General features: G+C 59.6%; 1 long non-coding RNA gene across 5 annotated transcripts in view; it reads left to right on the top strand.

Moving 5' to 3' along the window:
- Positions 1-15,453, top strand: part of LOC117801182 — a 26,250-nt gene that overhangs the window by 629 nt on the left and 10,168 nt on the right. For 3 of the 5 annotated variants that reach the window (XR_004623715.1, XR_004623713.1, XR_004623714.1), the window contains exon 2: positions 7,299-7,473. This is a non-coding gene — a long non-coding RNA (uncharacterized LOC117801182). Of the gene's footprint in view, positions 1-7,298; positions 13,408-15,453 lie in introns of those variants that run through there. The other 2 variants (XR_004623712.1, XR_004623716.1) reach the window with 2 other exon arrangements.

A 15,453-nucleotide genomic window follows, 5' to 3' on the forward strand; every position in this document is an offset into this window, starting at 1 on the left:
GAGGCGGTGACAGGGGGTGGGGTGGGAGGGCGTAGGGGTGTGGGTACAGGTGGGATGGAGGTTGGGGGGCCGGCACTACCACTGAGCTCTCTAACCTGGATGATCCTGGTTAAATCCCGGTCAGAGGGCGGGGTGTGAGCCCCGTTGGCAGATGACCAAGGCGAAGCCAAGGCTTCCTGCCCCAGATCTCACGAGGTCAGTCTGTGACCTAGAAGCCAGGAGCGTCTTCGCCCTTAGTTTGCTTTCTATCCCTTGTGTTTTGAAGTGAGTCGGTGAGTTTCCGAGGCAGGTGACGGTGGTGGCTTCTGAGGAGGCAGGTGACCGGGGCCCTTGTGCCGTGTCACCCCGTGACCTGGTTTGGGGCTGGCTCCAGCTACTGACGGTCACCCTTTCTCTCTGATTTGTCTTTCGGGGCCTTGAAGTGGGGCTTCACGGGGAGAAGCACGAAGTCAGGCTTATAGTCGGAGGAGGCCCCTTATCGGGGTTTCAGGACGGGGGACCACAGGCTCCCCAAAGCTGGTGCATGGCCGCAGGGCCTGCTTGGGTCTGCGGTCCTGCATTTCTGATGCTCCGGGGAGGCTGCCATCCTGAGGTCACAACTGGAGGTTAAGGGGCTTTAACGGACCCACCAGGTGTGGGCTCTCCTGGCAGAATTGGGGGGGCGCATCGTCTGGAAATGGTGCCGCTGTGCTGTGCGGTGCCAGGAGCGGGATGGGGGCCGCGGCCCCCTGTGCCGTGGGGCTGGAGTCAGTGCCTTCCCTTCCCTGCCAGAACCCTGCCCAAAACTGTCTCTGAGACAGGGGGGGCCTGTTCCGCTTTTTGGGCTCAGGATCCTTCCTGCAAAATTACCCTTGTGCTTAAGCCCAAAAGCTATGGTTTGAATGTTTATGCCCCCCCCCCAGTTCATATGTTGAAATCTTGACCCCCCCAGTGTGATGGCAAGTGAAGCAGGGCCCCGAGGAGGGGTTCAAGGCCTTATACGGGGCCCCACAGAGCTCTGTCGCCCCTTCTCCCCGGAGGGCACAGCGAGAAGCCGACGGCCGTGGACCAGGACGTGGGCCGGCGCCAGCAGGCAGCCCTGCCGGCGCCTTGATCTTGGACATCCAGCCCCCGGAACTGGGGCAGTGAACGCGTGCCGTTTGACCCCCACCCACCGTGTTTTGTGGAAGCAGCCTGCCCAGGCCCTGGAAGGAAAAAGTATCAACAAGTTACTCTTCATGTTGCTAAGTCGTGTGCACACATAAAGGCGTAGAAACACGTAATTCCGGTCACCTCCTTCCCGCTGCACGGCGAGAACAACGGTACTGACCGCAACGAGCCTTAGATTCCCCGGAAAATCGGCCTGTTTCCGAACGGCAGCCCGAGGTAGTGGCGTGGGGATGCTCTTCTGAAACAGGAATCCAAAGCTGAATTTAACCACGGGGTATTCTGGTTCTTTATGTTTTCTTTGTGTCCCACCTGGATATAGAATTTCTGCCCAAACTGTCATTCGGGTCTTCATCAGTCCAGGGTGATTTTTCATTTTCAGTAGCTTTACTGACCGACACATCGTGTTGATGGGCTAGTCAATGGAATGGTGCAGGCCCAAAGTCTCGGTGAAAAATGAAGACGACTTTTCCAAGGAGACGCTGTCTTGTGTTTCCTGCTCGGCTTAGTGCCGGGTGGCGCGAGCGCGGCGAGCTCGGGGCGTGCCTCTCACGGCCCCTCCTGGGCTGGGTGTGACCAGACCCGTGGGCGTTCTTGTGTTCACACCACACGCACACCTGGCCCTTACGGTGCTCCGTGGGGCCCCCACACCCCCCGGCGAGGATGTGATGGTAAGCCTGCTTGCGGACTCGGCTCTGAGAGCAGGTGGCAACCGTCCACGCTGAGCGTCACTGGTCTGAGCCAGAGCGGTGATACTGGTGGCTCACTAAGGTCAGCACATAGCATTTACAAAATCTCAGGGACCCCCTGACCCCTGAAAGGATATCCTTGGATGTCCCACCCTCAGCGCGTCCGGAAGCGGTCTATTGGTTCTGCTCCTTTCTGTGCATTCCCAGGTGTTCTTGCCTCTCAGCTCACCTGCCCTTGTCCAAACCCGGTGGAGAAGAGAGCTGCTATGTCCCAGCAGACACGGGCAGGTCTTGCCCTAGTGTCTCACCTGGAGCCCGTGACCGGCAGGGGATGACCTCAGCCGACAGCAAAGCAGGAGGGGTGTGGACACCAGGAGGCCAACCACCAGGGTGGGTTCTGAAAACCCAGGACCACTCCCCTGATTCCCTCAAACTCTCCACTTGCCGGTCATTAGCAGGGGTGCCCGAGAGCAGGGACCCTTGCGTCTCCCGTGTTCACCCCTGCCCGGCACACCAGGGCTCTTGCTGGACAGTGACTGTTGGGTAGATGGATCGCCTGAAGGAACCTCAGCTCCGAATGGTGCATCGTCTGCTTACCGGAAAGGCCACGTGGCATCGCAAGGGAAATGAGTCATGTGTCGGGTCCCCAGCGCTGGAGACGTGCCTCTCAGGGTTTCACTGAGGACCGCTTGCTGTTTAGAAGCTGTGAAGCGGGTTTTTGCTGGTTTCATGTTTCAGCAGTTCCTAGCAGGGCATGTTTATGGGAAATGCTGCCCCTCTCCTTGCAGCGGCCCGCACCAGGCAGAAAGGCCATGAACGCTGAGCGCAGAGAGCACAAATCCACACCACAGATGCTCATCCCTGCAGGGGGATGGGCTGAGATCCAGTTCAAAACGCCCCGTGGGGAAGGAGAACAGCCCACGGCAGCTGGGGCGTCAGGTGACTGAGAGCCCCCGGGAGGAGTTTAAGGAAGCACTGCACACGTCAGGACGCATGTCTTGAGCACTGGGTTCATGAGCTGCACAAGGTTGTGCTATTATTTTAAGTAAACGCAACGGAGCCGAGAGACAGTTTAAGTGCCCATTGACCAGTGGGAGGGGCTGTTCAGAGACTCTCAGCAACAAGGCGTCACGGGTCCTGCCGCCGGGCTTCCGTGGGTCTGCCTGCAGTTCTGTAAGGAGCGGGGACAGTAGGGGGAGGGGTGGCACCCATCAGTACCTCCCACCCACTCCTGCTGGGCAAATAAAACAGCGGGTTGGGGGGCACCTGCCCCTCCCGGGCCACAGGCTGGCTGTGTGCGGAGCCCGGGGTCGGCGGCGCCCGTGGGCTGCTTCTCTGTTTATCACACTCACTGACCCCATCTCGTGCAGCTTTGGTTTCCTATCTTCATAGTTTGTGTCCTGTGTTGAAACCTCCCTAAGGATCTTTTTGGAAATGGGGAGTACACGAGCACAACATAAAATAGGGCGCTTGGCGCTGCTCAGAGGGAACGGCCACATCGCCACATGGTCCGGAGCTCCCGAGCGGCAAGGGTGCAAAGCGAGTCCCGGCCCGTCCCCACTGGTGCAGGAGCTGCCCTCCAGGACATGGGACTTTACCGAGACGGATTTAACGGGAATCACCTCCTGGGACTTCTCTGATAGACACGGAGGATGGGGCGCCTGGCGGAGGCTTTCTGGATGAGACTGTTTTCATATCGAACCGTGAGAAGGGGAAAGGAACGCGCTCAGAGAGTTAGCACAGCCGTGGGGCCTCCTCGGGGGGGCTGGGCAGAGGCTGGCAGTTCTATCAGTAAAGCAGTTCGAGCTCACCATGTTCCGTGCCGCTGGTTTCAGTGGCTTCAGGTGAGTTTCGAAGGATTCGGGACCCCCCGCAGGCACTAACCCACGCTTATGTTGTTCCTACTGTGTGATTTACTAACTGACTTCGCGGAGCACCCTGGGATGAGTGCATCCCTTCCCTCTCCAGGAGCTGAGGGACTCATGTGCGAGCTCGGGAGCCTGGCGGGTCCACGCTGGGCTGACGATACACGACGGATGTCGGGAAGCCCCGGAGCGAGTGGCATCTCATCTGGTCGGAAGTCCAGCTGTGTCCATACTGATGAATTTACAAATGACAAGGACATTTCCGTCAGACAGCCACCTCCAATCTGGTGGCAGGAGAGAAAAGCAGTTAATATTCGCCGTGCATGCATCTGCCGGTTCCTGCTGGGCAACAAACCATCCACAGAGCTGTGTTCACATCTCACAGGCCTGCAGACAGGCCGAGTGGGTCTGCCGGCCCTGGGCAGGCTGGGCCGACCGTGCTTCTGAGCTCGGCGGGTGGTTGTGCTGAGGGCAGGCTGGTCTGGCTGTCCGGTGTCCTCGTCCTCAGCAGGCCAGCCGGGGACTGTTGGGAGCCGTCCTACACGTCCTTGCAGTGGGAGCAGAAAGGCAGGCGAGAGCGGGCTGGCCTCCGAGGTCTGCTGTAGGGGGCGGGAGACAGACTCCACTTCCAGAAACAGGAGCTGAAGCACCACATTGCAAAGAGGGGAGGGGTCTGGGGGCCACTGTCCTCACTCCTGTGGCCGCCTAGCAGGCCGGGCCCCTGCTGCTTGATTTTTGTGCTGTGCACTGTTGACTGACTTCTCGGTTCTCTGGCTGGTGGAGGGGAGGCAGTGGGAGTGTTGGCCACCAGCCCGAGGTCACGCAGGCAGTCACCGGCGAGCCAGGGCCAACTCCAGACCTGTCATCCTTGCTGCCCCCACCTGGACCCCCAAGGCCACATCTGGTCCAGGTGGTGGAAATTCTTTTATTTTCCTCCTTTTCAGTGGCCATTCCAGAGTAGTTTCCTTTAATTGGAGTTGAGTTGGTGACCAAATTTATTCGGCTTCTGGGAAGGGTTTGCCGAATGATTTCAAACGCTGCTCTGAGCTCTGGCGCTGGCCATGGTGGCTGAAGCAGATTTAAGATTTTAATTTTATCAGATTTGTGGTGTGAGGATCCGTGCACTGCCCTGGGGGCTTTAAGAGTTGGTCACATACATTTTGATGGGATCCAGACTTCGTTAGCAAAGACATTCAGACTCAATGATAATCTCAGGTCATATGGTGAGACCCAGATCTCTGTATGTGGGTCTGCGCGTCCCCTGGGTCCCACACGGGCAAGATGTTCATCTCTCCTCCAGAAGGCAATTGAGACTCAGGGGAGGAGGGGGAGGGGAAGGTCAGGCGAAGGGGAAAGGGGAGTGTGGCAGGGAGGGTGGGGAAGTGAGGGGGAGGGTGGGGGAGGGGACGTGCATCACCTTGTGGCTTACTTCCCTGAGCCACAGGGTGTCTTCTGTGCTGTTTCAAACTCTTTGTAAGCACATGAGCTGCTCAGTGTTTGATGTGGGAGCTTTAGAATTCATTGCACACGGCTGGATTTTTAGGTGGGTTTCAGTGTTTCGCCCTATTTATATCCCTGTCATGAATTTGTACTTCGTACTCCCTAGACCCCAGGCTGTCCGTTTCCTCGCTTTTTGGTGGACAGCCTGGGGTCTTGGTGCTGGGCTTGACCCCAGGAGTAGGAGGGAGGGGCCCAGGCAGCTGGAGGAAGAACACGGGGCTTTGGAGTAAATCACTGAGGCGTTGGCTGTCTTTCCTGCACTTTAAATTTAAAAAACAGTAAAATAAAAATATGGTTTGCCCGACTTAAAGGCACGGGAAAGCCCGGGGCCAGCTGGCACTGGGCCTTGGTTCTGGGCCTGTCGGCTCACTGCAGGGCTCCCCTGTTAGGCCCTGGGCCCCGGGGAGGGGCTCTGTGTCTGACCTGCACCCAGAGCACCTGTGGGGACCCTCCTGGGGCGGTGGGAGGGGCGAGCCCTGCACCCACAGAGTGCCGTCTGCCCTCCCCGTGCTGGGCTGCATCTGCCCGACTCTGTCTCCCCCTTCCCCCATGACAGCCGCTGTTGGACCATTGGACTGGCTGCCACCTGTTGGCTCATCTCTGTTAGCACGGGACCGCTGCCTCTGACCTTGGGTGCTCGCTCAGCCGATGCATAAATACGGGTTTAAGGTCGTTGCTGTTTTTAGTGGTGAGGACAGTGGAGGCGGTTGGGACTTACTGATGGGGCCACGGAATCAAAGCAGCCGGCGTGGCTCACAGAACATGGCTTTCCTGCAGACAAGGGGCTGGCCTCGTTGTTCAGATGGAGACCACTTGCTGTTGATTGTTCCAGCCTCTCTGCTCCGAGGAGGTCCTGGAATCCTTCGTGGGGTCCCAGGTGGGAGCAGGAGATCTGCGTTTGGGGTGCCAGGGGTTCATGTGGGTCAGCCCCTTGTGGGCCCTGCTGTCCTGGCCGTGACCTTCCCAGTGTGGGGCAGCCCCTTCCTGTGTGCTGGGGTTGCAGCTGTGCCAGCAGGAAGAGGCTCTCACGTTCATGATTCACGGATGTCAGGGCCGCGTGGCCTTTCTGTTTTCCTCTCTCTTGTTAAAAACAAGACAGCAGGCCCGGAAGAGCCCCTCATCACCATTCAGACTTAACCTAATTATAGTCTCGGCTGCCCTGGAGATGGAATCTTAACCCAGTTGACCAGGAATGGCCCGACCGGCACCAGTCAGGTCATCTGCCTGCCCAGCCCCTGCCGTTCCCTAAAGGAAGTGGGGACCTTACCCAGCCAACCCACTGCTCGCCAATATGGTTTCCTTGTCCTGTTCCTTCTGCCTTGCCTTTCCTACAGCTCCCCGACCCCTAGCCTTCTGCTGGGTGGGTCACCCCCTGATTGGTCAATCACTGAATGTATTCACTTGAATTTTGTTTTTCTAACACTCTGTTTCTTCCTTTTTTGCTCAGTCACCGGTGCCCAAGCTGGGGGGCCAGCAGGTTCGAGCTGGTTCATGACCAGGTTACCTTTGTCTTTGGGAATCAATTGCACACCTGACACCCACCCCCAGCAGAGCGCTAGGAGTCCAGACCTGGAAATCAGGGAAGGGCGCCGTGTCTGCCCCCACGCTTGGGACCAGGGGCACTTGGACCCACAGTGCACAGCAGGGGATGTGCAAACCCGCGGCCCCTTGTCGGCTGCCCACGTGCACAGGGCTGGGGACGAAATGAGACTGGGGCCACGCTGCTTGTCAGGGTGGGCGGACAAAGGCACCTAGTCCCCCAGGTGGCATCGCTGTCATGTTCCAGAGGCAAAAAAGTGGCAGGCAACCATGGAAACAGACCAGACCCCACATTCCCTGAGGACAAGCCTCCGGAGTCTCATTCTCTCCCCACGCAGGGCACCTCTCCCTTGACCTTGGCTCCATCGACCTTTCCTGCACAAATGCACTTTGCAGCCGCAGGGAAAGCCCCAAGGTGTTTCTGGCTGCGTGATTTACCCACTACTGCGGCTGAGTTTCCACAGAGAGCTCTGCCTCCCGTGTGTATTTCGAGCCTAGAGGAGGAATGATTAAGGCAAATTGTTGCTAATGGGATTTTCTTTTTCTTTGCAAAAACGAGAAGCAGCATGTTTTCCGAAGACGCTGGAAGCCTGTAAGGCTGTCGGCTCCACTGGGGGTGTCCACTGTGCGTCAGGAGCAGGCTCTCGGTGGTGTTCCTACGAGCCAGGTTGAGAGAAACAGCCGGAAGAACGGCCTCCACGTCCCGGGGCGTAGAGTCGCGTGACCGTCTGAAGGTACGTGCCTGCTGTTCGGGGCCTTGGTGTCGGTACGGCAGGATCCCCCCAGCACCCCAGGGCCAGGCGAGGGTCTGAAAGGAGCAGCCTGGGGGCAGTAGGGGTCACACGCAGGACACACGTGCCCCTCCCTGGGAGGTGCGCCCAAGCACAGACCGTGGTCTCGTGCTGGGCTGGTCCTGGTCGGTGAGACAGGACACACACCACTGATGCTCAGGGTGGGAGAAGGGCGGTCGCCACGCACAACTGACACGGGTTAGAAAAACCCACAGTCTGGGGTTTGAGGAGGAAGTGTCAGACACCAGCGACGGCCTCAGAAACCAGCGTCTGGAACCCTGAGGGTGTGGGCCTGGATGAGGGAGTGCAGTACGGCCTGTGTCCCGGGAAGGGTGCCCTCCTGAAGTGCCCTGGGCGCAGAGCTGGCCCTGGAGCTGACAGCCTTTAGCTCTGACCGCAGGAGATAGAGGCAGAGGACGGGGGACACGGTGGCCAGCCTGGCGCTCTCCAAATCCCCCTGTGTCTGTAGGGCAGGAGACCCCATTGTCTTCACCCGCGGGCTTGAGTGGGGGAGGGCGGGAGGCTGAGGCCCTTTGTGGTGGTCCCCCCCGCCCCGCCCCTTCCAGCTCTCTGTGCTGAAGCTGAACCCTGGGGTGGCCGGCACTTGGGTCTGTGCTGGATGCTCGAGCCCCTGCACCTGTGCGCACAGTGGGTCGGAGGCACCTGGGACTCGGGCCCCCAGGGGAGCTCCTGTAACGTGCCTGCTGTGGGCGCTGGCCCCCGGGGTGTTCTGGCGCTGCCCTGGGCCTGAGTCCTGGCGGGCTGGCACTATGCACTTTCCACCCACATCCGGTGGTCTTGTCATGCGTGGCTGTATCAGTCAAGTCAGGGATGGAGGACGTCTGTCATGCCTCTGCGCTGGCACGAGGTAGCTGTTCTGCGGTGGGGTGGGGGTGCTGGGGGTTAAGGAGCAGGCGTCCGCAGGGGGCAGAGGCGTGATGTCCCCGCTGGGCCGTCCTCCGTCCCCAGGCAGAGTGTGCTGGGCACTGAGGGCCCGTCTACTTACCTCACCCAGACCCTGATGCCAGGAAGGTTCCAGCCCTTTCTGTCTGGGGTGGAACGCTCTAGAAACCCCCAGCCTTTGCTCTGGTTGAGCCGTGTTGGCAACAGGACCAGAGCATCCCATCAGGAACATCACGGCCTCTTCTTGGGATGAGCGACTGTGTCAAATGCATGGCCCACCGGCCAAGCAAGCCTGTCCTCTGCCAGGCCCCATCGCTCGGGCCATGCCTTGGCTGGGGCCAGCCAGCTTTATCTGGGAAGTGGGGGTCACGTGCATGGCCACTCTGACTCAGGACAGGCTGTGCCGGCCCGTGGCGGTCACAGCAACAGCCAGGTAGGCAGGTTTGAGGAGCGGCAGGCTCCAGGGTCGGGTTGAGGAGGGCACGGCACACGGCCTCGGTCTCCAGAGGGTCAACGGACCTGACCGCTGTGGAGACGTTCCAGCTTCCGCCGTTCAGCGTGGGCAGTCAGACCCACATCTGCAGCCAAGAGCCAGGGGACGCGGTGTGACAGTGGGCGCTGAGTGTGAGCCGGCAGTTTAATTAGCTGCTTGGTCTAAACCCCGGTGCCCGATTCAGTGGCTGACAGAACTTTTGGTTGAAGCTCTTCCAAAGGGAGGGAGAGAGCAATTCGTTTTGAAGGGCTCTGTGGAATGCTCGCACACCAAGGGAACATTCTAGAGAGAACACGACTCATCCAAGCCTTCCCAAGGCAAGGGCTGAAACCACAGACATGCATTTTGGAAGGTTTATGCATTTTACTTTTTGTGTTTATGTGGACAAACGTGACAGCAGGCAGGAGGGTAAGACAGACCCCAGTAAAGTGAGTTTGTTTTAGGGTTTTAAATCCCTTTCTGCGGCAAGGAGCGTTGTGAACGGAGCACGTGACAGAGGCCCGAGCGTGTGTTATTGTCACTGGTTAGGTGAGACTCAGACACCCGGCCTCACCTCTGAGGACAAGCATGAGTGTTCTCCAGGTCCCTGAGCTGTGCGCGCACCGCGTCTGGATTTCCTCACGTTGCCGCCCCGTGTGTACCTCCCTGGACACAGAGATTCCGTCAGGGGCTCTGGCTCCTCATCAGAACAACGCTGCTGTCCAACGGCCGCGGGGGCTGCGCGTGCAGAACCGGGCTTCTATGGGCCTCTCTGCGAGGATCAGAAAGACAGCAAGCCCAAAGCGCGGAGGCCGAGGGCTGCTCCCTGGGGTCTGCCCTCTCGCGTCCCTGGTCTCCCAAGACAGAAGGGCTCCCTTGGCCCCAGAAGCACCTCAGTTTCCTGCTTCAGATAGTAGAGTCGGGGTCGGGGGAGGGTGGTCAGGGCACCCCTCTCCCTCGGGTGGCATCTGGGGGAGCCGGCTAGGAAGGAGAGTTAGGTCATCCTGTTCCCATTCATTGGCAAAGTGTGTAAGATAGGTGGAAGTGTGCACTGTCGGATGACCCGGGAAACGGAGACAAGGTGTGTACGCGAGTGCCCGTGGTGGCTCTGTCCACAGGAGCCTCACTGTGGGGACAACGTCCATGGCAGCTGGACGATCCCGACTGGCTACAGCCGTGCAGTGGGATACGACTCAGCAATGAGAAGGGATGTCTGGCAACTGGGAGAACCCCAGAAGCAGCTGGCCTGCAGCAGGAGCCAGCCCAGAGCTGCTCCCTGACCCCCACGTGCGAAGCTGGAGAGGGCGCCCCATCTGGAGCGGCAGAGCGCCTCAGGGCTTGTCGGCAGCCTGTTGTCTCACCAGCTGTGTGCGGGCGTTTTCTCAGTCCTGCCCTGCCCCAGACGGAGGCTTCCTGAGGCTGGGCAGACACTCGTGACGTCGGGGACACCCCCTGAGCTCCCCTGCAGGTGAGCCTGCGTCCCTGCTGCCCTGCCTCCAGCCGTCCCCGGAGTCCGCGGGGCTGGAGCGCAATGTGCCTTGTCCCTCCTCCCGTGGCCAGACGATGCTGAGATGTGCTAGTCCGAGGGGCTGCAGGACGGTCCTGTAGTCCCCCTCCCCACTTATGGGCGCTAATTTCCCTCCTGCTTCCCGGGACCTGGGGGGTCCCCTATCAGGCAGCCCCCCCTCCGCGTCTGCTGCGAGGAGCACCGAGGCTTATGGTGATGTAAGTTACATCGTCTGAGCTCCACAGGGCACTGTGTGCGTTTATGCTGCTCAAGGGCCCAGAGCCAACGTGCACAGAGGGGAAAACAGCTCAACTGGGAGCAGCCAGGGTGGGTGCACCCAGGCATGGACGGACGACTGGATGAGCGAAGCGTGTCTGTCCACGCAGTGGACTAGTCCTCAGCCTCAGAAAGGAAGGGCGCTCTGACCCCTGCTACCACGTGGATGAACCCGGAGGACATTGCGTTCAGGGGAATGAGACAAATACCGCTCTGATAGGAGGGCCCCGGAGGAGTCCAGCTCGTGGAGGCTGAGCGTCGACGGTGGGCGCCAGGGCTGGCGGCTGGGGCGGGGTTCAGCTGGGGAAGATGCGGAAGTTTGGGACGCGGACCGTGGGGACGGTCGCACCCCCGTGTGAGGGCGCTGAGTGCCGCGGAGCCGTGCACTTGAACGCAGGGAGGACGATAAAGTTTATGCTGTGTGTATGTTACCACAATTAATAAAACAAATGATTTTTTAAAGGGGGGAGGAAAAGTCAGGGTCCTGTTTACGGGTCTGTTTCACAGCCCAGACAAGTCTCACGGGCGGAAAGTCGACGTGGATTTAAGTAACTCACAGTCGCAGTTTATTAGGAGAGGGAGGAAGGTACTTCAGGTTTGGCCCCTGGAGAGGATTTCGAGGGAAGCTGAGCTCGGGGACCCAATCGCAGGGCCACCTTGTCCGCGGGCGAGACACAGGACGCCTGGGGCCGGCAGCAGCTCACGCCTGCTGGGGTAGGAGGTGTTCCTGTCCTACGGAAACCCACAGATGGATGTGGGGGGGCGCTCGGGCGCTGGCGGACCCCCTAGGCTCCCGTGCGCAGGGGAGCCCCGCCCCCTCTTGCGTTCTTCATGTGGCGCCCTTATCTTCGGGGGAATTTTGTTAATCATCCCAAGAACTGCTAATTGTTCTGAAAGAGGGACCGCGAGTGTCAGTGCTGGTCGGGCGCGTCTGGACAAGCGCGGGCGCCGCCCCTCCCTGCGTCTGCCCCCCCCCCCCCGTTCATGGAGTCGCTGCGTGCTGGGTGTGTGTGTGGGGGGTCTGTCTACCCTCCCCCGGTCCTGCTGGGTGTGTGTGTGGGGGGGGTCTGTCCACCCCCACCCCGGTCCTGCTGGGTGTGTGTGTGTGGGGGGGTCTGTCCACCCTCCCCCGGTCCTGCTGGGTGTGTGGGGTCTGTCTACCCTCCCCCGGTCCTGCTGGGTGTGTGTGTGGGGGGGGTCTGTCCACCCCCACCCCCCGGTCCTGCTGGGTGTGTGTGTGGGGGGGTCTGTCCACCCCCACCCCGGTCCTGCTGGGTGTGTGGGGTCTGTCCACCCCCCCGGTCCTGCTGGGCAGGGTCAGCTCCCCTACTCAGCTCCGGCTCACAGGCGCATGTGCTTGGCATTTGAGGGGGGTGCACCCAGCTTCATCACAGACCCTGAGCCCCTCTGGAGAGCAGAGTCTCTGCCAGGCGACCCCTGACGGCCACCTGGACACAACCAGCTCTCCAACCGTGAATCACCAGGCAGGGATTTTTAAAAGCTCCCCGCATGGCTCAGGAGCAGAGCCAGAGTTTGGGGAAGGACAGCAGACGCCGTGGGACCACAGTGAGCCCTGGACCTCCCAGCTCGGCGCAGAGCCTCAGGTGGGGAGAACATGTGTCCTGAGGACAGGGACAAAATGGAGCTGCCAGGCCACAGCTGGGCCAGCGCTCCAGGCCACCTCCCCGCTCCAGCCAAGGTGGGGTGGGTGGTAAGTCCGGGGCCTTCGGGACACATTGGCTGGCTTAGGCCCCTGGGGACGCAGGGATTACAGCCGCAGGGTCACTGGCCGGTCACTAGCTGCTTGGTCACAGGACAGTCCCGGTTCTGCACTGGGGTCTTGACTTCTTCTCTCTTCGTCCTCACGAAGTTTGGGGTTTTAGTTTCTTGAATTTTTTTAAAGATTTATTTATTTATTTGAGAAAGAGAGCTCGAGAGAACCGGGGGAGGGGCGGCAGGAGAGGGGGAATCTCAAGCAGACACCACGCTGAGTGCAGAGCCCCATGTGGGGCTCGATCCCTCGACCCCAAGACCACGACCTGAGCCGAAGCCAAGAGTCAGACAATGAACGGACAGTGCCTCCCAGGCGCCCCCGGAGCTTCAGCGTCCCCACAATTTTACCGCACGCGCCCCCTGGCTGTCCGCCAGCTCCTCCAGGGACGGACTGGGACACTGTCCACGGCTGGGTCAGCCTCCGGCAAAGTGGGATCTGCCACCATCGGCAGGCGGTTGGTCCTCGTCGCGTCGGGGACCCACCTGGGCTGCTCAGAACACCCCGGACGCGGTGCCGGGCCGGCCGAGGGATCCAGGACCAGCTGCTGCCGCTTCCCAGCGGGCAGCACGTTCCCGCCACAAATGCCTTAACCACGTGGGAAACGCTTTCTCCGTGAAATCTTGGCAGGAGGAGAGGAGGAGGCCGCCATGGAAGGCTTCCCCCAGACGACTCTCCAGGGGCTGCGGCTTATGACAGCCTTGTCACCCGCCTCTCAAGTCTGGATTTTCTGGCCGAGGGCTAGGGACGCGCTGGGCTGGCCTCTCTGAGCCCTTGCTGGGTTTTCTCTGGAAGCGCCGATTTCTCTCCTTTGCTTTGTATTTCTTTTCTTTGGGTAAAAACTTAAAATACCACTGAAAATATGAAGCTAGTAAAAAGTGAGAACAAAATATTTTAAGGACAGTTAAACCAAGGGAAAATAAATAAAATATTCAACAATTTCCCGAATGAATATTTTTTATTATCAAACTAATTGTAATCACAAATGTAGAAAAATAAAGCTCACTTTTTAGCGACAGAGGTGTAAATCCAGAAATAGGCGTGTAGGGCATGACTTCCCCGGGCACAGGACTGCCTTTGAAGAAGCAACTGATGTGGTTGGGTGTGTTTGCTCCCTCGGATGTGGGGTCATGGGCCACAGCTCACCGTCCTTCCGGCTGTCTTAGGGACGGGGGACGGCGCCTTCCTCCTGACCATACCTCACACCACACGCCTGCGCCTGTCCTTTGATGCTGCTGGGGGGGCCGGGACCGCAGCTCCGTCGGGACTCCTCTGGTTGGGACTTCCGAGGAAGCTGATAGCCTTGCACTTGGAGGACACTTTCCTGGGGGACCCAGGATGGATGCTGAGGACACAGTGCCAAGAGGGGGCAAGGCTTCCCCTGCACAGGCTGGAGACCACAGGCAGGGACCCCCAAGTCAGAGCTGGCCGCTGCAGGTTGGGGGCTGGGGAGTTTCTTACCCACTGTGTTTGCAGCACCAGCCACAGCAGACGTGCCCCTGCTTCCGCTGGAAACCAGGCGCCTGAGTAGGGGAACCGCCCGACCACCTTCAAACATACCAAGAAAGCAAACCCACAACAACACCAAGAGACACTTTCCTGCTTTGGTTGGTGTGGCCACGTTGAGCTGTTGGAGGTCCATCACTGAGTTTGGCAGAGGCCACCAGGGGCCACGTGGGTCCTTGGCTCTCCTATGGTCTGTGGCCTGGGGTTTCCGGAAACGTTGAACGGAACAGCGAACCTCAAGTGCAGCTTCCTTGGCTCCCCCGAGGGTGCCGCTCACCCGAGGGCACGGCTCACCTGAGGGCACCTGTTCATCCAAGCAAACTGCTCACCTGGAGTTTTTAGCCCAAAAGGCCCATCTCCAGATACGAAGGCCTGAGTGATTCACTTGCTACAAAGTGTCCCTCTTTCCCTCTGTTCCTGCTGGGAAGGGCTGCAGATGACCAAGGTGGCCACCCAGGCAGCTGCTGATGGATGTCTTTGCTGGGCAGGAAGTCTGGTTGATTTTTGGCTACAGGTATTGTTGGGGTAATTAGAGGCCCGTGGAGTGCCTCGCAGCCTCACACTGACCTGGTGTGAGGACCCACGGGGCTCTTGCTCTGTCTGCACCGGCGGCCAGCTGTTGGCCAGACTGCATTCGCTTGTTGCACGGCGGACGCTAGTCCTCGGGACGAGAGCTCCTGCCTGTTACTGGCCGGAGCTCTGCTCCGACTCATTCCTTTATGAAATTTCTTTATCGTCATAACTGATGCATGACTCTGTGAATGACTCTTGGCCAACTTTCTCTTCTGCACATTTCGTGCCCTGTTGGGGGACGCACACAGTGAGCGCTGCTTTCACAGACTGGGGCGGGCATGTATCTTCCACAGTGTGTAACCGAAGGGTTGGCAGTCTGTCTGAGAGGGCGGGCTCTCAGGGGAGGTGACCGCTGGTTTTCACGGGACGTTTGTGCTTGGGGGTCTTCAATGGAGGCGTGGGTGCATGGACCAGTGGCTCATTGTCCTTCCCTCTGCAGAGCTCAGATCCCCCTTCTGCAAACCCGCCTTGTCCTCTGTAGTTGTACAAGGTGTGTGAAGGTGGCTCGCACACCTTCCCTGAGCCTTCCTTTCCTTGCCTGCAACACACCCAGGCTCTCCAGGCACGTCTAGCTGCGTCTGACATCCCGCCAGTTCTTCTCAGCCCAGGGGAGGTGCCCTTGGGCAGGAGATCTTTCTTCCTGCGCCTCCTGGGACCCTGTGGGGTCACTGTTGTGTCCTTGGTCACGTGCCACCTGAAGCATGGGCACCCCGGTGGCTCTTCCCCGTCCTGGGTGGCTCGGGGCTCTCGCACTGCACTTGGGTATCATTGCTTGTGCAGAGTCGGACCATGCCAGGCTTGTCTCGGTCGGTTCCTGCAGGAGATGCTCCCTTGTACATCTGCAGGGGACAGAGAAGCAGCGGTGGAGAAGCAGGGGTGGGGACAGAGATGCAGGGGTGGGGACAGAGAAGCAGG

This window comes from Ailuropoda melanoleuca, chromosome 2, assembly GCF_002007445.2.
Source record: "Ailuropoda melanoleuca isolate Jingjing chromosome 2, ASM200744v2, whole genome shotgun sequence".
Lineage (NCBI taxonomy): Eukaryota > Metazoa > Chordata > Mammalia > Carnivora > Ursidae > Ailuropoda > Ailuropoda melanoleuca.